Below are 20,617 nucleotides of genomic sequence, written 5' to 3'. Positions count from 1 at the left end.
AGCACGTTGGTTCTGATGGGAAGCTGCGAGGGCCTGCATCAAGTTCTATCACGCTGCATTCATTCTGATGAGGCCGCCGATCATGAGCTGTGATACATGGTCCTGCTTTAAGTTGCGGCGTACTGCATCCGTTGTGAGGAAATGCAAAGTTGGCCCTGGAGGAGTACATTCTGATGCAAGCCAAGTATTTAGGACTTAGGGGGGCACATTTTGAAGAATAGGACTTACTCCAGCAGAGGCCAGCAGCAGTGCAGGCATGTCTAGGTTAGTCTGGGCAGCTGGCTATATGCAGGGCAGGCCCCTGGAGCTTGATATGTTCCTGTAGCTCAGAACATGAGGCCAGTCAGCTAGCACTTGAAGGCACACTTTGGGTTCTGTGTTCAAAGAGCAGGTCCATTCTTTCTTCCACAGGCAGCAGGCCAGCAGGGATGTTTTTCTAGCAGCAGGGCAGCCACTTCAACAGCAGCCTTTGACCCAGAATAATAGAGAAAAGGGCAGAAAAGGGGAAAAGAAATAAGAGAAAGATGTAAAGACAGTGAGGATGGGACAAAGAAGGGGAAAGAATAATCTGTAAGAGTTTGATAAAGTGGCAGCGAGTGTCTGGTGGTGGATGAATAGGGCATGGGGTGACATCAAGACTACATAGCCTTGTTATTCCGCAAGCCAGACATTTTACTGCACTGTCTGCATGCCACTAAGGAACACTTTGGGCACCAAAACTTATTATTTTATAAATTAAGCACTGTCACAGTCAGTGGTGCTTTCATTTGCTTTGTTCCTGTTCAGATCAGCGCATGTTTAGTTTACCACTGCTATAGCATTACTTTTTTTAGACACTATAGCTCAGCAGTGGTATAGGAATTGTTCACAGAACCTTAGTGCAGGCAAGTCAAATGGATCCTCTAATTGCTGGACAAATGACAAAGAACAACAATAATCACTCTCCTGGGGCACCCTAAGGCCTCTGGAACCTTGTGCCACTGCACCTGCTGCACCATAGATAGTTATGCGCCTGCTTTTCAGACATTTTCATTCCCTTCTTCCGTCTCTCAGTCTGAGAGTTAGGTTTCTACAACTCATACCATCAGAGAGTTGTGCTTCTTAAAAATGCAGAATCTGTCCATCCCACTAACCAGACCTCTGCTAGTTATACTTCTAAAGGGCATCGGGGGGGGGTGTGGCCAACTAACATGGCGGATTGGACGTGATCCCGATTGGCTCTGTCTCAGGCCCCATACAACACCGTAAAATGAGGCATGCCTGATAATCCCCGGAGGATTTTTGGAGCACCTCAGTACAGGGGGATGATGAGGATCGCCACAGAAATGTCGAAGGGCACCTCCGATATAAGGAACTCACTCTTGATGCCAGACAATGCTCAGCGGGCAGACAGAGAAAATGGCGCCATGCATCGCAGCGGACTCCAGGCGGTGTGATGCATGAGCCCCTGGGACTCCTACTGCCAAACCGGGGAGCCAAGATAGCTGTTGGACTCAGGTGCGGTGCTCCGATTGCTGCCCGATGCATCGCTGAGCCCTAAAGTAAAGGCAGAGGCAGCGGGAGAGGTTCCGGCTAAGGGAGACTCAAGCTTGTGAAATGTCAGGCTTGGTGCACCTCCGGGTGAACACTTGGTGGGGGCTCTGACTCTTGAAATGCAGCTCCTGGAATCTGGGTCATACACCTACTCACCAGCATGACTTCAGAATGAGGAGCAAGGTGTGCAGAAGGCAGCAGGGGCCCAAGACTCTGGCTCTTAGAGGTTGACATGGAACGAGGTATCAGGGCATCAAATCATTGACCCTCACAAGGCAAGTGCAGTCTAAGGGTAGCGCAGGGGTGACCTGGCAGGAGGGACTCTGTGACTAAGAAGCAATTATTGGGAGGGAAGCCCAGAGACCCCAATACGAGGAATTTTTTTATGCCTGGAGCCTAACCCTAAACATGGCCGCCAAGCAGTGAACAGCAAAACACTAAGGGACTACCGGGAGCACTTCCTGGGATACCGGGCGGGCCCCCCTGCTTGCACAGCACTGAAAGGAAGGACCTGGAGCTCTACAAAACTGGGGTGCAAGGCAAAGAAACTGAGGGGACCCAGTGGACTGACCGGGTGATAGCAGGGCCAGTGGTTGGAGTGTGAAAAGAGGTGGCCTGGGGCTCGCCTGAAATCACAGACGTTCTGCACTGGTTCTGAAAGTCAGAAGGGGTGGTCAGGTGCTGACCAGAAAGTGGATCCCCTTACGCCACCCAAAAAAAAAACCCTAACCAAGGTCTCCAACTACTTTGCTACCACGAGTGCTGGAACGGCAGGCGAAGAGGTGACATCTCCGACGGGGACCATGGCCCTAACTAGAGAGGACCTCATGTCTTCCCTGCAGGAATTCAAAAAGGAACTCCGAGCAGACATCAAGGCGGATATGGATGCTTTCTTCGAGTCATTCCGAGTAGAAATGAGAGAGAAAATGGTATCCATGCAGGCAGATGTGGACTCAGTGGGTATCAGAATGCTGGATCTTGAGGCAAAATACCAAGAGCTGGCCGACTACCTCACGCTTTTGGAAGAAGGCTCGGCAGATCTAAGTGACCAACTGCGTACCACCCTGCTTAAGTGCGAAGACTTTAAAAATCACTCTTGATGCGATAACATCGCAAGAGGGCTGGAGGAAGATTTTAAGAGCCCAGATCTGGAGGCGTTCATGGTGGGCTTGTTCTCCTTGGGGCTGGGTGAGGAGGGCCCTGAGGTTCAGCTATAGAGAGTCCACAGAGTGGGTCCACACCTTTTGGGCCCCGTGATATGTTGACGAAGTTTAGCTAGTTCAAAACCAAGGAAATGGTCCTTCAAAAGCGACAGCCGCCAACAAGATTATCTTCCAAAATGTTATGTGTGCACTCTACCAAGACGTGGCACAGGCCATGCTCCTGCGGAGCCAGCAGTTCCGCTAGGTTACTGATTTCCTAAGAGAAATGAAAACCAGATATCAATGGACATATTCCTTTGGAATAACCTTTCAATGGGACAAAAAATATCACCATTGCACGGAACTAAAAGAAGCTGGGGATCTACTGGGAAGCGAGATCTCCTACTCCCACGACAAGACCCCTCCACGGTAAGGGTCCACGGTCCAGTGTCGGACTATGGGCCCAGGGGGAAAAAAAACTACAGAGTGAATCTACAGACTGGTGAACCTTATTGTGCACTACACGAGATCTTTGGGAGATGAAGAAACCCCGCATCGTCACATTGAAATTAAGAGGCCGATGGATCAAAGGACTTGCATTTATCTTGACTGAGACAAGCTTGTGACAGACCTCCTCCCTTGGGGCCAATCTTATGAAGCTATGGAGAGCTGGATGGAGCGGAGGACTTGCAAGCCACGTCCCTGTAATGGGCCCAGGTGCCTAGGCATTATATGACGCCACAGACTCAGAGTTTGTCACCAGGGCCACTTGAGAGCATTATGCCTGCTGCAAGAGGTTGTGGGGACTGTCCTATCTCCCCTGCGGTAAGTGATTTCCACTTGGAGGGTGGCGGAAGTGGAAGACTTGCATTTTTCTGATCGTCGGCAGTGCCACCGGAACTCTTTGTTATGATTATCTACTGCAGGGTTCTTCAACCAAATGTTAACTGCTAATTAGCTGTATATTGTAACAAAGCATATACCTTGATTTCTGCCACTTTAGGGGATGGGGGAACGGGAATGGTAACGTTCCTTGAGTGTATCTTGGCTAGGGGATTCCCCTCTGGAAGGGGGATTCTCCACACTCGTTTTTACAGTTTGTTCTAGTTAGTTAATTTAGTTTGATGTCATGGTGCCCTTTTTATATTGTTTATAAGCAGGGGGGGTAGGAGGAGGAGGTTTCAGGATCTCCTTTTAGGCAGAGACCCTCGTCAGGGGGGTAAAATCCCATCCAGTTAATAATGGCGGTCAGGACTATAACCTGGAATGCCTGGGGCTTAAACTCCCCTAACAAGCGCCATCGCCTCTGGAAATACCTGCTTGATCACAATGTCCAAGTGGCGGTTCTTCAGGAGACGCACCTCAAAAAATCAGAGAACACCGGTTGCGCCATAATGCTTATTCCTTTATATTTAGATTTTCACATTCCTCAAAACAAAACAGGGTGGCTCTGATGTTTTATACAGGGGTCCCGTTCCAAGCATTAGACACCAAAACTGCCAAAAACAGCAGGTACATTATGGTACGGCAGGACCTTAGGAACAGACACTACATATTTCCAGTCATCTATGCACCAAACACTAGCCAGCAGGACTTCATTCTCTCCTTCCTTGTGACTTTGGAGAATTTGGCCAGGGGGATATTCAGCTATTAGGGGACTTTAATCTTGTTTGGGACCAGGGGATGGACTCGACACAGCCACAGAGAGCATCGGGATGGGTTTTTGGTACGGCGCTTAAGCCACAGCTCCAGCTCATGGGGTTGAGGGACATATGGAGAGATGCAAATCTCACGGTTCGTGACTATTCTTTCTTCTCCCACTCCCTCAGAACCTACTCCCACATTTGACCACATTTTCATGAGCCAATCCGTGCTCCACTCGGTGCTGCAAACACAGTTCCACCTCATTTGCCGGTCAGACCATGTACCCCTAGAAAGGACGCTGACTTGGCCAAACCCGCAACCAAAGCATGAGCGCTGGTATTTCCCAGCTTCCTCTGCAGGGATAGACTTCTCTGTGATGACCTCAGGAAAACTATTTAGGAATTCGCTAACAGAACGACCCGGAGGCTACTTCCCATGCAATCACCTGATATGCCCTCAAAGCAATAGTCCGAGGTAAATGCATCGAGTTGGCCACTACCTTGTGATCAAAGCAATGCAAGGAATGCCTCAAGTTAGAATGGGCCTTAGTGTCCGCAGAGCAGGTCCATAAGGCCAGCCCCTTGGTCCAGACAATGTCGGAAGTCACGTCCCTGAAGGGGAAAATTCAGGCTATTTATACAAATGGAATAGAAAAAAAATCTTACACCTACAGACTAGAAGGTACAAGGGGGGGAACAAAATGGGATCCTTACTGGCTTGTCAATTACGGGCCAAACATGAAAGGGACTATATCAAACTCATTGTATATAAGGAGGGCATTGCCCATAAGACAGAGGAGGGGAAGGCGCAGGCCTTTGAGAAATTTGATCAAACTCCTTACATCTCTGAACTCCCAAGGATGCACGACCAAACAGGGTATTTAGATCCATTGGACCTCCCTCAAGTTGCGGCTAGTTCCAATGAAGACTTGGCGAAACCCATAACCATTGAGGAAGTGCAGAAGCCGATTTGACTCACTTAAACTCCAGAAAGCGCCAGGGCGGGACGGTTATTCAGCTCATTTCTATCTCACCTTTGCGCCGGAACTAGTCCCCTTCTTAACTCTTCTATTTAAAGTCATTGCCTCTGCGCAACAAGTCACCCTCTCCAAGGGTAAGGCGATTGTGGCAGTGATTCCTAAGCCTGGTAAGGACCCCACGGACTCCTCTTCTTATCGCCCGATAGCTCTTCTGAACCTAAATGCAAAAATGTACTCCAAAATCCTGGCCACCCGTCTTGAATCAATACTTCCCGGTCTTATAGACCCAAACCAATCGGGATTTATTAAGGGTCAACAGACCCATGATAATTTGCGTTGCATCATCCATTTAATTGAAAAGGCCCAAAAGAAACACATTACAGCAGTGCTTCTCTCGCTAGATGTGGAAAAAGCATTTGATCGCGTGGAATGGACTTTTTTGTTTAGAGTGCCTCAGCACTTTGGCTTCACCGAGACCTTTATAGGGATGATTAGTGCCAATTATCACTTTCCTAGCTCCCTGGACCTGGTCAATGAAGTTGTTTCCCTTCCATTTGGCCCCGCCTGCGGGACCAGACAGGGTTGCCCATTATCCCCCCTTCTTTTCACCTTGAGCATAGAACCTCTAGTCCACAGGGGCAGGGGGATCCCGGACATACGGGGATACGTTTCGGCACAGACGATCATACAATTTAGCTTTTTGCCCATGACGTGCTTCTCCCAGTCTCAGACCCTCTAATCTCCCTACCGGCTCTTCAACAAGAGCTTATGATGTTCGAGCGGGCTGCAGGATTTAAGATTAATCTGACTAAGTACTTCTTACTGAAGCACTTTAACCCTGCCCAAAGAAGAGTGGTGGTGGGTGGAAGGTGCATCACCTTTTTGCTGCACCACTAAGGAGATCACCTATTTGGGAGTTAAGCTCAACCGCTTGTGGTGGGTTGTGGTCTGTTAGGTGACTTCTGAAACATCTGGTGGGACTGTCCCTCCATACAATCTTTCTGGAAAAAATTTCTGTCCCAAATTAAACTTATCCTAGGCTATCCTATTCCCTACTCTCTGGAACATTCGTTTCTGGGGGTACATGAACCTGCCTTGAAATGCTAAACACAGAGTGATAGGTCTATTATGTGGCTTTGTCTGGGGGCACCCAAAATGGCAGTTGCTACAACGTGGAAAAAACTGAAGCACCATCCTTAACCCAATGGCATGCGTTGACGTTGGAGCGCATGGCTGACATTGTGGACGACGCCAGAAAAGGGTTCGACCGTATTTGGTCTCCGCTGATAAGCTACCTTTTAGAGAGGCTTCCATTGATGGCCTGCGCCCCTCGGCTTAGGGCCTTCAACCTGTTTCATATCTAATCACACCGCAGTAATGGGGTACTGCGCAGTGCAAAGGGCACCCATAACATCATTGTTTTGTTCGTTTTTTTTTAAACATTTTATTAATTTTACTTCGCAAACATAAGAAAAACATTCTTGAGCATTTCCATGTCTAACAATGCAATAGTCCGCAGTTAAAGCCATCAGCTAATATTACACATTCACAAATACACACCATTGGTACATGTTTCAGTTCGCCTGAGTCCCAATTCTTGTTCCGTCTTCCTGAGTTATCAATCTCCCTCTGAGTCTGAATCACTATCTTCGGCATCTGATGGGGGATCACCAATTTCTCCCCTGTACGTATTTCATGCACCCCACACTTTTCCCACTTTTTGGGGCACCTTCTGTTACGGTATACTGCCCTCTCACCTACATTGCTGCGTCCATATCTTTACCCCACTGCGCTAGAGTCGGTACCCCCGCGGCACCCCAGTTCTGCGCTATATTCCTCTTCGCCATCATCATTCCCAATGTAGCTCAGCTTTGTCTCAAAAGTGTTCTGATCATTAGGTTCCCTGATGTTGAGGAGGCATCTCCTGGGCTCTGACAGTAGTGACAGCCCCTCCACTTGTGAAATTGTTCTCAACACCTGTGTCCAGTATTCCATGATTACGGGACAGTCCCATATAGTATGGAAAAAAGTCCCCTCTTCCCCACAGCCTCTAAGGCAATAGGGATGCCCAATTTTCCCTATCTTATGTAGTGTTAGCCTGGTATAATAGGAACGGTGTAAAGTACGCAATTGTACCAGCCGGAGTCGTGAAGGGATACCCACCTCCCTTGGGAACGCCGATGCCTCCTGCCATTCTGAGTCATCGATGTCTGTAGGGTCATGCAACCATTTTTCCCTCAGTGCTCCCGTTGGATCAGGGAGGTTATGTACAAGCTTACGGTAGGTTAGAGAGGTAGCCTTCTTTGGCATATAATCTGTCAATAACCTATCTTCCATGGGGGAAGCCTCCGGGATCTCGGAGCCAGTCATCAATGCCCGCACTAGAGCGTGTCGTATCTGTGTGTATCTAAACAATTCCGGAGGGGCCAGTTCATACTGCCTTTGTAAGCTTTCAAAGGAAACCACCTCTCCCTTCTGCCACATATCTCCGACCGTTGATATCCCAATGTGATCCCAATGGTCAAAACCTTTACTGTGTCTGAGGTTCCGTAACCGTTTTGTGTCCCACAATGGAGTAAGTCGTGTTATCACTCCCTGCCATCCTGATCTCGTCTGAGCCGCATGCCACAATTCTAGAGTATGTCGCAGTGGGCCAAATTTAGTATGTGCTAATTTCTTATCATATAAGGAAGCCAACATGTCTCTCACACCCAACTGTGCCCTATCTGCCGGTAGCGCCGGTTTTGACTGTGGGAGATGCACCCATTGATTAACCACCTTCAATTTTGCGGCCCAATAATAAAAGGGAACATTTGGAAGTGCTATCCCACCGTCGTACCAACTACGCACCAGCTTGGCCTGTGCAATACGTGCCGGCTTATTGCCCCATAGTAAATTGGAAACCTGGGCAGCAATGGCTTTAAAGTAGGAGGGTGTCACAAAATATGGCGTATTTTCCAGAATGTAAAGGAATCGCGGTAGGGCCATCATTTTAAAAAGAGCTGCCCTCCCTAACAGGGTCAGCGGCAATGTTCCCCAGTGCTGTATGTCCCGTTTGAGACGGTCCAGTGGAGGTTGTAATTTTTTTTTGTAAAATTCCCCTGGGTCTGCCGTAATGTGGACTCCTAGATATTTGTACGTGCTGTCTACTATTTTAAGTGGGCAATTATCGGGGATCCCCGGTGGTGGGCCGTGCAGCACGTAGAGAAGAGACTTGGACCAGTTTAGGGTATAGCCAGACGCCCGATCATAAGCTGTGCATGTTTCCAATAGCCTAATTATAGAGAGACAAATATAATAAGATATCGTCGGCATAGAGGGAAATACGGTCCTCCCAGGTATCAGTTCATCTAAGTCCTCTTACCATTGGGTTCCACCTTATCCATACTGCCAAGGGTTCCAGCACTAGTGCAAACAGTAGTGGCGACAGAGGACAACCCTGACGAGTACCTCTCGCCAGGGGGGAGTCTTCAGAGATGTGACCATTTGCGGTGACGTGCGCTAGTGGTTTGGTATAGAGCAACTGAACCCAAGAGCAAAACTTCAGGCCAAAACCTAAATGACGTAGTACAGCAAAGAGAAATGGCCAATGTATCATGTCGAACGCCATATGCGCATCTAAGGACAATACCACTGCTGGTTCCTGTAAATATTCAGAGCGCGCGAGTACCCCGTGCAACCGTTGTAGGTTAAGCGCTGTACTTCTGCCAGGTATAAAGCCTGATTGGTCCGGGTGTACAAGTTTTGTGAGGTGTGGTGTAAGTCTGATCGCTAGTATCTTTGCCAGTATTTTGGCCTCCGCATTTATGAGAGAAATGGGGCGCAGTCATCCACGGGCCTCCCCGGCTTTAAGATTGCCACTATGGTGGCTGTGCGTTGGTCTGGTTTGAGTTCTCCCACCTGCAGACTCTCAGTGTACATCTGTAGCAGATGTGGCGCTATGGAGTCCGACATCTTTTTATAGAGTTCAACCGGGTTGCCGTTGGGGCCCATCGCCTTGCCCGATTGGAGTGCCCTAATGGCCATCTTCACTTTCTCCTCTGTTAGATCATTCTCTAATCCATGTGCCTCTTCGGGTGTCAGCGTGGGCATGGTCAGGTCTTTAATATAGGTCAGGGCCTCCTCAACATCTATTATGGAGGTTGACGTGTATACCGTCTGGAAGTGGTGGGCCAGTTCTCGCACTATACTGTGCGGGTCAGTCAGGGACTGTCCCTCCCTCGTGGTAATCTGCGCTATCTATCTGTCCTTTCTTTCCTTCTTGTCTAGCCATGCCAATAATGTCCCTGCTTTGTCGTCGACATCATATATTTTGTGGCGCGTGTGGGACAATTGCTGTCTAGTGAGTTCTGTCAGGTATGTCTTATGTCGTTGTTGTGCGATGCGTAATTGGCGCGTGGTTTCAGGGGTTGGGTGTATAGTATGTGTCGAATCCACAGGTGCCAACTCTGTCTCCAATGTCTGCAATTCTAGCTGCCCTTCACGTTTGTGAGCAGTGATGGAAGCTATGGCCTGCCCCCTAAGAACCGTCGTAAATGCCTCCCAGAGAGTGACCGGCGAAGAAACCGAGCCCACATTGTCCTGAAAGTATTGTTTTGTAGTCCTGCAGAGTATTCGCCCGATCTTCCGGATTTGAAGATAACCGGGGCGTATCGGGTATATTCTACGCTGCTTCTGTGAATGACAGGCATATATGAGCGTTATAGGAGAGTGCTCGGAGATACCTCTCGGTCTAATGTCTATTGTGTCGACTTGTTGTAGGCTGTTCATAGAACATATGAAATAATCTATTCTCGTGAGTGTGTTATGCACATTAGAATGATACGTGTATTGACGTTCTACAGGGTGGCGCCTCCTCCAGATATGGACCAATCCCATTGCCTCCAAAAAACTGGCAAGGCGAGACGGGCCAGTTGCATCCGCCTTGTGAGGGTACCTGTCTACAGAATCCTGGACAATCACATTAAAGTCCTCACCCAGGAGTAGTTCCCCCTCAGGGCAAAAACGCGCTCAGGTCTGGAAAGGTCACTGCATGTAGTGCTGATGGGATATAGACTGAAACTATATTAAGGGGCCTCCCCTCCCATTGCGCGTGTATGGCAGCAAAGCACCCTGAGCCGTCAGACCTAACCCCCTTTATTATCAGCGGGAATTGCTTCTTCACTAATATACCTACTCTCCTGGAGTATGACATAAATTCGGAATGTACTACCATCTTATAACCCCCTCTGTCCAGTGCTTTTGTGGATGTACCTGTAAGATGTGTTTCCTGCAGTAGTACCACCGCCGGGCTCACCCTCCTTATACTCTGCAAGACTAGGCCACGTTTCATTTTATCACCCAGTCCACGCACATTCCAGGTGACTAGTGAGAGGAATGGTAGTGCAGTGTTCGAGTCCCCCATAGAGTCAGCCGTAAGTCGGTCCGCCATTGTAAATTGATACTTGTATAGCGCACTACTCACCCGCAAGGGTCTCAAGGCGCTTGTACGAATACCGCTGTGGAACCCATCCTGGCTTTCTCTGTGAGGTGTCCACTCCTGGGCACCCCCAAGGTGGAGGCCAGGCATCCTTAGCGTTGTGGGGGCCGTTGTGGAGATTAAGCAAGCTATTGCCCAGAGTTGCAGAGTGGGACTCCATGATTGGAATAGGCACCGAGGCGACAATTATCAGGTCCATGGAATTTTTGAGCCCAAGACCCGCCGAGGCGGGGAATTGAACCCGGGTCCCGGGCTAGACCTCTGCATCAGGGTCTGCCGCTCTAACCATTGAGCCAAACTTCCATTATTGTCATAATCTAGCAAGTTGGTGATACATGTGGTGTGCTTTGAAATGCTATTGAAGTGTGTCTGCGAGCTTGTGAGTGTTACAGAAACAGCCCCGATTTGAACCATGAGACAAATGGAATACCAAAACCATACAAAACAAAAAAGTCCCTGCCCCTCATCCCCCCTCCCTGCCTCCCTGCCTAGCGGACCCCGAACTGCCCGCCTCCCCAACTTAGCAGAGTGCTTAGAACCCCAAAACTGTAACATTACTTGCATGCACCGGGGGTGGGAAGTCCAAGGAAGACCTGTCAATCCCCACGTCCCAGAGTCCTGAATTTACAACGAGTCTCTTGTAATCAGAAAGTCAAGGTGGCTTCATTGCTAGTAGCGCATAGCGTGGCCGTGGTCCGTTTTTGCAGTGGTCCCCCTTCCAGCGCAGCTCCAGATCTTATTCTCCAGCCTCCCTCCACTGCTGCTCGTTTTCCGTCTCATTCTGCACAGTAATCTCTGGATCTTCAGTTTCGCATATGATGTCTTCTTTCCTTTGGCACTCTTCCAGGTTTCCCTGTCGTGCGCCAGTCCGTAGCCTCCGTAGGCGTGTCGAAAAACCAGGTTTTCCCTTCCGCAACGACCCGAAGGCGCGCCGGGAAGAGCATGGAGTACGGCAATTCTCGCGCTCTCAATGCCTTCTTGACCTCTCGGAAAGTTCTGCGGCGCGCCAACACTGCTGCCGTGTAGTCAGGGATGAAGGAAACTGTAGAGTTTTGTACGCGGACAGGAGGCGCTACTCTGGCCGTTTGTAAGATGGCGTCCCTATCTCGAAAATAAAAAATTCGGCCCAGAACTGTCCGCGGTGGGCCCCCAGGTTTTGGTCTGCCTCCTGGGACTCTGTGTGCTCGCTCCACTGAAAAACAGGTTGAAAGTCCCTTTGGCTGTAGGCGTGTTTTTAATAGCTCTTCAATATATAGGTCCATGGCAGGGCCCCCTTCTGATTCCGGAATTCCCGTGATCCGAACATTGTTCCGTCGGGAGCGTCCTTCCTGGTCGTCCAGCTTCTCTGATATACGCTTGTTTTCCGCCTCCAGCTGCGCCACCTTCTTAATCAGGAGGACGGAGTCTTTGGAGAGGCTGGTCGTCACGTGTTCCACCTCAGTCACCCTGGCTGACATTTTTTGAAAGACTGCTCTGAAGAATGTTGCATCCGTTGAGATGGAACCCACCGTTGTTTGTACGTTATGAAGAGCCTCCATGATATCTTCTAGTGTTACTTTGGGATCACCTTCATCTTCTTTGGACCTAGCCGCCTGTTCTTTGCATTCTGACCATGGAGGGAAGTCTTTGGTGTAAGCAAATGTGTCCAGCTTACCTTGCTGAGTCACACGGGTCCCCCTAACACTCATAGTGTGTGCTTCTGGGTTTCCCAACCTCGTGCTGAGGAAATTTCGGAAGTGACCCCGGTTCCGCTAGCCCACCGCACTGGGAAGGTCTTCCACGCAGTCATGCGTGTGGCCACGGACCAATGCACCGATTTTCCGGAGTTTTGCACCGTCGCTGGGGATCCAGCTGCGCGTTTACCTTCAACGGTGTCGATGCACCGACTTCTCTCCAGCCACGCTGGTGCTGATTATCGCCCCCAAGTCCACAACTATCGGGCAGTGGGGCCACAGCGCAGATGGCAATCCGTTGATCTCAGGGCTACAGCGCCAATGTCCGTACTGCGCTACTCCCGTTGGCTTTTAGTCTGAGCGTTGACCAGTATCATCCTCCATAGAGTGAATCTGCGGTTTCAAGAGTCTCGCCCTGGCTCAGGCCATAGAAATGGAATGTCCAGCATGCAAGGCTTCCGAGGGAGCCCTTCAGCACCTCCACACGATCTGCACCCCAACTCTGGTCTCGAGTAGTATATCAGGGGGACCACCTCCCTCACTGCTGATTGCTCTATCTCCTCTATCACTGTGTACCTTTGCCCCGTCGGTGGGTCTCCAGACTTGGCCAGCCGGTATCATACCCTCCATTTGGCTGTTTTCGCCCCCTCTGCTGCTACACGGCAGTCTGCACTCAATTGTATCCCTCCGAGCAAGTAGACGCTTGTTCCCTGAAATCACTGCTGCCCGTGAGGGTCGTTACAATGCCAGCTCCCCGCTCCCGAGGTCTCTGAGTCTTTGTCCCCTGCTTCTCTGACACTAATCTTTGAAGACCCACAGTCCGAGCCCGTGGCCGCAGGGTGTGGGGGGGGGACCTTCACGTGGATCACTCTGTCCCGAATCCAAAAGTGCGAGCAGCACGTCAACAGCTACTCCCTTACTTCTGCAATGCCCAAGGCCGCAGACTTCCGAGGCCGGGCTGCGGCACCGACACCCACGGGGGCGAGGACGCATTCGGGCTCCACGCTGCAGCTCGGGGGGCCGGTCGGGATCGTCCGCCCTGTGTCACCACTCTCAGGTGCTCCAAGGATGCATCGGTGCTAGGTCGGCACACACCGGCATAGTTGCTGCACCTTTGGTAGGTTTCTGATGGTCGACCCCATCACCGGCCGACGCTGCGCTCGACACTGTCAGGGGGCTGCTAAAATTTAGTCCCCGGCATCAGTCTGTCGTGTAGGCCGCAATCTTTGTGACGATATAATACTGCCTAGGGCACTCCGATTTTGATCGTTGCGGGATTGCCGTGCACCGCTTTGCTCCTCCACCTATGCACAGGCTATGGGCATAATCAGAGGAGACGTTCCTAGTCTCGGAGCTCCGTCAGGCTGCGGCCATCTTCGTTGGCTGCTCGCCACGCCACCCCGTTTTGTTCGTTTTTTAGATATGTATAACTTTCCTTTTCAGGTTACTCTCTTGGGAGGGTAGATTGACGCTCATAAGCGATGGACTGATTGCAACGTTATGTTTGTGCTGATTTTTAAAAGTTTATTTGCCACAGAACTCGTGAAGAAGCTGTAACCTACATGTGAGAGCTGTAACCTGGGCTGATTTTTTTTTACCAATGTCGCATATGTAATGCTTTCTGTTTCAATCTCAAAGAAAATTCTAATAAACAAAATTTGACATAAAGGGCATCAGGCAAATCTGGTTCTTTGAAGTGAAAGTCTAGCTTTCAAAGTGACTACTGTCATCCTGCAAAGGTCTGGTTAGGAAGTTAGTGTCTGACAGCTATGAGCTTCGACATGCAGAGAATCATGTTTATGCAAGTTTAGGTGCCAGAGAAAATTAATTCATTCAGGGCCAGTGACATGGTGGTGTGCTAAGTAATACATGATATTGTTTAATTTTTGGCAAAGATTATTGCCTCATGCATTAGTGGTGAGTGAGGGCAGGGTTCTTTGATTCTCTTTACAGAGTGTCAATGAATAGTCTGGATAGGGGACAAACTGAGGCATTTAGAGGAAAGTGGGACACTGGCAACAAATGCTGCACGGGCTCACCATAGCTGAGTTTAGTGTGAGGCGTCGTAAGAATTCATCACCCTTCCTTGCCTGCCATATCAATCTCAGTCCAGGACTGCCATACTCTCCACAACCTCATCTGTTAAAAACAAAAGTTGTTTGTCAGTGGACAAATTAGTACAAATGATCACAAAAGTCACAAGTCAACGTTTATTTGCATTGTTGAATGTTAAGAGAAGTTTGTTCCTTAATGGAGCCACCTCCAACAGCACCATACCCCTACGCTTATACTAAGTAACCTAGGGGTACATGCATCAAGGTAACCATTTGAGATTACCAAATAGCAAATGTTAAGGATTCGCTATTTGGTAATCGCAAATGCCTATGCATGAAGGATTCGCAAATAATATTGCGAATCCTTAACATTCCCAAATAGCGATTAGCAACTTAGGGAATGCATTCCTATTCATTCTTATGGGCCTACAGGCCCACAGGAATGAATGAGAATGCATTCGCAATTTGCGATTACTAAATTGGTAATCGCAATTAGCGAATGCAAATCCAAGGGTGCTTGGGGGCCCAGGGCCCTCCCTAGGCCCCCCAAAATGGTAAGTAAGCACATATGTAGCACACACGTTCCCTAAGGGCTTGTGTGCGCTACACAGCGCAATGAAAAATGCATTTTTTGTGCATTTTTCAGTGCATACACAAATTACCATCAAGTTGATGGTAATTAGCATTTCCTAAATGCAAAATCGCACTTAGGAAATTCTACATGCATCTCAAATAGGGAATCACAATTTGCAATTCCCTAAATGCTTTTGCAATTTAGGTAATCGCAAAAAATTGTGATTACCTATATTGTGAATGCAAAAAGGTACATCCATCGGAAAAGGCGACTCTGCATGTTTGGTACCGGTAGAATGCTTGATGCATGTGCTCCCTAATTATGTAAAGTACAAGCAGCTGTCAAGTGTGACACCTTCAGCCAGTTGAGGCATTTTAACCAACCCACCATCCTTGCAATGTTGATAAAAAAATCTCTGTCAACCTGAATGCAACAATATATTACTTAAAAAGACAATTCTGGCTGATAATGTCACATAATGAGATCACTTCACAGCTATGACAAACAACACCTTGTTCACCTTGTCATGAGTTAAAGAAGCTGCACTAACATCCAGAATAATTTTTCGAAGCATGTTGTACGAGCTTTTGGACAAAGATTTTGGCGCAATTAATATATTTTTCTAGAAAATTGATTGTATGGTATAGGAAGTGTTTGGAATTGTTACAGAAATATCATTTTGGATAGGTAAATAACTCTCTGATCATTTCTGAGTTGAAAATGCCCTCTAGTAAATGTCCCAATAAAATAATTGTACTTACTACTACAATGCATGACAATAACCATGTATGTTTCAGTGGGTGGGAGACATGAAAAATTATATTGATCGTGAACTCTTATAGATAAAGTCATGAATTCTTACCACAAAGTCTGCCGGACTGTAGTGAGTGCTCTATATTTGTTGTATTTTTGCACTAGATTTCAGAACCTTGTGAACTTTCATTAAGTAGAACTTTAGTTAATGTTACATTTTGCACTATTTTTTAAACGCTGCCATGAGTAACTAGGGAGAACAACTTCTAGCAAAAACATTGGCATTCAGGCAAGAAATATGCTCTTTTTATTGTCGAACTGATTTTGCAACCTTTGACACCTGCAGCTTATGTGTACAACACTTTCAGCATGCCTGCCTTTGAAGCCAATAACACAATGAATTCTGGGACTTGTATTTTCTCATTGGTATTGGACATAACATACAACTTTAATAAACTAAGAGATAGCCACCAAATAATTTTGTGTATTGTTTATTCCAGCATCATAAACAGGGTCGGGCTGGGGGAGAAAATGGGACCAGGCACCAAAATAAAAGTGGCCCCATGTTTGAAAATTAGGGCAGTTTTGAACATGTAAAGACGCGCTGCATGGGTGTTTCATAGGTGTGCAAGATTGCTTCGAATTAAATATGTTGCAGGTGATGTTTGTTTTTTTGTTATCAGGAAAAATCAGTAGTAGGAACCGGCCCAGCAGACCATAAAAAGGCCTAGAAACAGCCAAAACCCGGCCCACACACTGACACGTCAGACCAGTCCTTTGGGGACTTCCTGATTGCCCTGTAGGCCAGCCCAACCCTGATCATAAATGTTGCCAGTACAAATATGCTAGAAAAACTAAATTGATAAGCAATATTACATAATCACTTCAGGAGAATCCAAGGTGTTTTAAGGCTATTTCTAGACCATTATGTTGTAGAAACTGCGGCAATATGATATGTATCTGATTACCTGTGTGTAAAGTTGACTCCACACAAGAATTGTAGATTAGAAGATTTATTGGAAGGAAGCACAGGAGCAAGGTAGGTAACAGCCTACACAGGACTTCTTCCCCAGCAACTGCCTCCACAGAAGCAAGGAAGGGAATCCTGCATAAACACAGAACGTTGAAGGAAACAATTCCAAAGAATATTTAAAGAGACAACATGACACATCTTCTTCCTTATGAAACAAAAGGAAAAAAACCCAAAGAGGATCAACAAACAAAATCTTTGGGTTTAGAGCAAACACATTTCTTACACACAACAGTATTATCAATACAATTAGGTTCTTTAACAATGGGATCGAGATTCTGTGCAGTACATTCATTGGATATGTTGGTAGATGAATCAGTAATAACTACATTACTAATATTTTCAGTAGAATTATCACATTCATCCGAAAAAGGAATAGTGACACTACTGGGAATAGAAATACTTTCTGAAACAACAAAACCACCATGATCCTCATTATGAACAGAATGAGGTTCAGGAATAACATTAGAAGAATGTGAAGAGCAAATAGAATCAGTATTTAAATCTTTCTTCCCTTTGTAAACAGCAATTCTCTTCAAATTCCACACCCTTCCATCAGTCAATAAAACTGCATTTCGAAAAACCTTCTGGCTTTGAATACTGAGATTCTCCTTTTCGAACCTTCCAAGGTTTTTTAACCTTAACCCACATGCCAGCTTTAACATCCACCGTACCAGCACTTAATTTATCATCAAAGCTTCTTTTATATTGTAAATGCTTCTCAATGATATTGGTTCTGACTTTATTCATACATATGTCTAGACAAGAATTCTTATGTAACCAATTGGGATTATACTTAGTCCTGGCAATACGACCCCTCATAATTTCAAAAGGTGACATTTTCAAAGCGTCATGAATATTGGTCCTGTATGTCGAAACAGCTTTGTCGACACAAGTTTCCCAATTTTCTTTATTTAGATTGGCAATCTGGATGGCAGTCTTCAAAACTTTATTAAATCTCTCACATAACCCATTCCCGCTAGGATTATACAACGAAGTAGTTTTGTGGATAATGCCACTTCTGTCAAAATAAGATTTAGTCAATTTTGACATGAACTGAACACCATTATCACTAATAATTTGGGTAGGAAGACCTTCCTCAATAAACACTTTGTTGATGAAATCTAAAACAGCGGCTGAATCAACTTTATCCACAATGGTGATGCAAGGCCATCTAGAAAAAATATCAATAATGGAAATCACAAATTTATGATTGTCACCTATGGGCCACATAATGTCGATGGCCACAGTATACCAAGGACCTTCAGGAAATATAGGTTCACACATTTCAGGCGTAAGAGTGTTAAGAACTTTATCTGAATTTGAGCAAACAATACACTCACGTACAGTCCTCTCAGCAAGAACATCAATACCCGGCCACCAGTACCATTGTTTCACATTTTGTTTAGTTTTGACTATGCCACAATGATCCTTGTGACATAACTGTAGAATAGAATTCCTTAAAGACGAAGGAGGAACAGCTCTATCACCACAAAAAATAGTACCATCCAAAACAGTAAGTTCATTTCTAACTTCCCAGAATGGTTTGAGATCTGAACTTAATTTTTTTTTCTCCACCCAACCTTCATGAATAAATGAAACTGCGGTGACTAAGACATCGTCCTTCAAATACTCCTCATTCCATACTTTTTTTTCAACGCAAAAAGGATTCTCATCATGAATAAGAGCAACCTGAAAAGAGTCCCACTCACTCACCTCACACTCTAGCAATTCAGAAGGCATGCGCGAAAGAAAATCTGCAATTACGTTGTTCCTGCCTGGAAAATATTCAACTTTGATTATAAAATCCTGCAAACGCATAGTCATTCTCGCTATTCTAGCAGTAGCATTGTAAAGGCCATCAGTGGAAAGCAGCTTAGTCAAAGGTTTATGGTCAGACCTAACCACACATTTCTTGCCCCACACAAAACTCCGGAAATGTTCTAAGGCCCAGACAACAGCTAGTGTTTCTTTCTCGATAACAGAGAACTTACTCTCAGGAACAGAAAGGGCCCTGGAAGCGAATGCCACAATACGTTCTTTACCAAAACTATCAATTTGTGAAAGTACTCCACCTAAACCCTTATTACTGGCATCTACAGTAATCACGGAGTCAAGATCTAAATCAAAAGGAGACACCACTGGGGCATATATAATGTCTGTCTTAATACCATTAAATTCATCCTCACAAAGAGCAGACCACTCAAATTGAATCTTACTCTTCAACAGTTGTCTTATATTAAAAACTTTGCTAGAAAAACCTTTAATACATTTCGAATAAAATTCTACCATCCATAGGAACGATCGAACATCATCTTTATTAGAAGGAGGAGGCGCTTCTTTTATAGCATCAACCAATTTTGGTTTGGTAGATACACCATCAGAACACAACACATGACCCAAATAAGTCACAGATTTAACCCCAAAATGACACTTCGAAAATTCAATTGTTAACCCTTTTTCTTCAAGAATACCTAAAACTTCTTCAAGAATAGAATTATGTTCAGTTTTATCTTTCCCATATACTAAAATGTCATCTTGAAAAAATGTAACCTTGGGATGTTTGCCAAAAAGTAGGTGCATAATGCGTTGGAAAATGGCAGCCGCAGAGGCTAATCCGAATGGCATTCTCTTAAATTGAAAATACCCCATGGGGGTGATGAACGCCGTAAGATGCCTACTGTCGTTATCAAGTGAAATCTGATGGTATGCAGCAGAAAGATCCAACGTCGAAAAAATAGTAGCACCATTAACTGAGGACAACATTTCGGAAATTTTTGGTAAAGGAAACTTATCGATTAAAATGTTTTCATTCAAATGGCGAAGGTGTACACATAAACGAATGTTGCCATTTTAACGTTTTGCGATTACAACTGGAGAGATCCATTCGGAGGACTCTATTGGCTCGATTATATCCTCCCTAACTAGTTTGTCCAATTCTTTTTCTACATCACCACGCACCAAAATAGGAATATTTCTAGCTTTAAAGGTCTTAGGGTTGGCATTACTTTTTAAAACAATGTGATGAGAAAACCCTTGAAAATTATCAATTTTTCCGCTAAAAACTTTTGGAAACTTTTTAAGCATAGAATCACCAATCTGTGAGCCATCATTAATAACCAAATCAGGTTCAGGACTATTGGGATTCAATATAATATCCAAATCCCTCTGGTCTCTCCATCCGAGGACAGAAGGACCATGTTTGGCAACATAACATTTTCCAAAAGATTCCCTGTCCTTAAATCTAAACTTTAAAGGTTTGAAACCAATCATGTCAATCTTTTCCCCTGAAAATCCTTCAGGAGCAATGTCTGACATATAAAGGTTATTTCCAAGATGACGTACAAAATCAGAATTCCACACCTTCTCATTAACTATGGTGTAAGGAGACCCCAAATTAGCATAAATATTAATAGGAACTTCACCAATTTGCATATTACAAATGGGTTTTTTGAGAAAGTCCATCTTATAGGAATCGTTAATATTGAAAATGTAAACTTTCTCAAGAGGTCTCTGAACACATTCATCTTCAACTGAGCAATACATTACTTTTTTAACGCATTCATCTTGAACAGAACAATGCATGACTTTTTTAATAATATCATCATCATCACTTGAAGATGAATCACAAACAACCTTCACTTTTGCCCTTAACTCTGTGGCAAGCTCTTGAATAATGCCCAATTAACCCACAATTAGAACATTTTTCCTTAATAGCTAGAAACAACTTGAAATTAGCCAAATGCGAACTGCTAC

The sequence above is a fragment of the Lissotriton helveticus genome, chromosome 8 (genome assembly GCF_964261635.1).
Source record: "Lissotriton helveticus chromosome 8, aLisHel1.1, whole genome shotgun sequence".
NCBI lineage: Eukaryota > Metazoa > Chordata > Amphibia > Caudata > Salamandridae > Lissotriton > Lissotriton helveticus.
Note: the sequence above shows the minus strand (reverse complement) of the source record.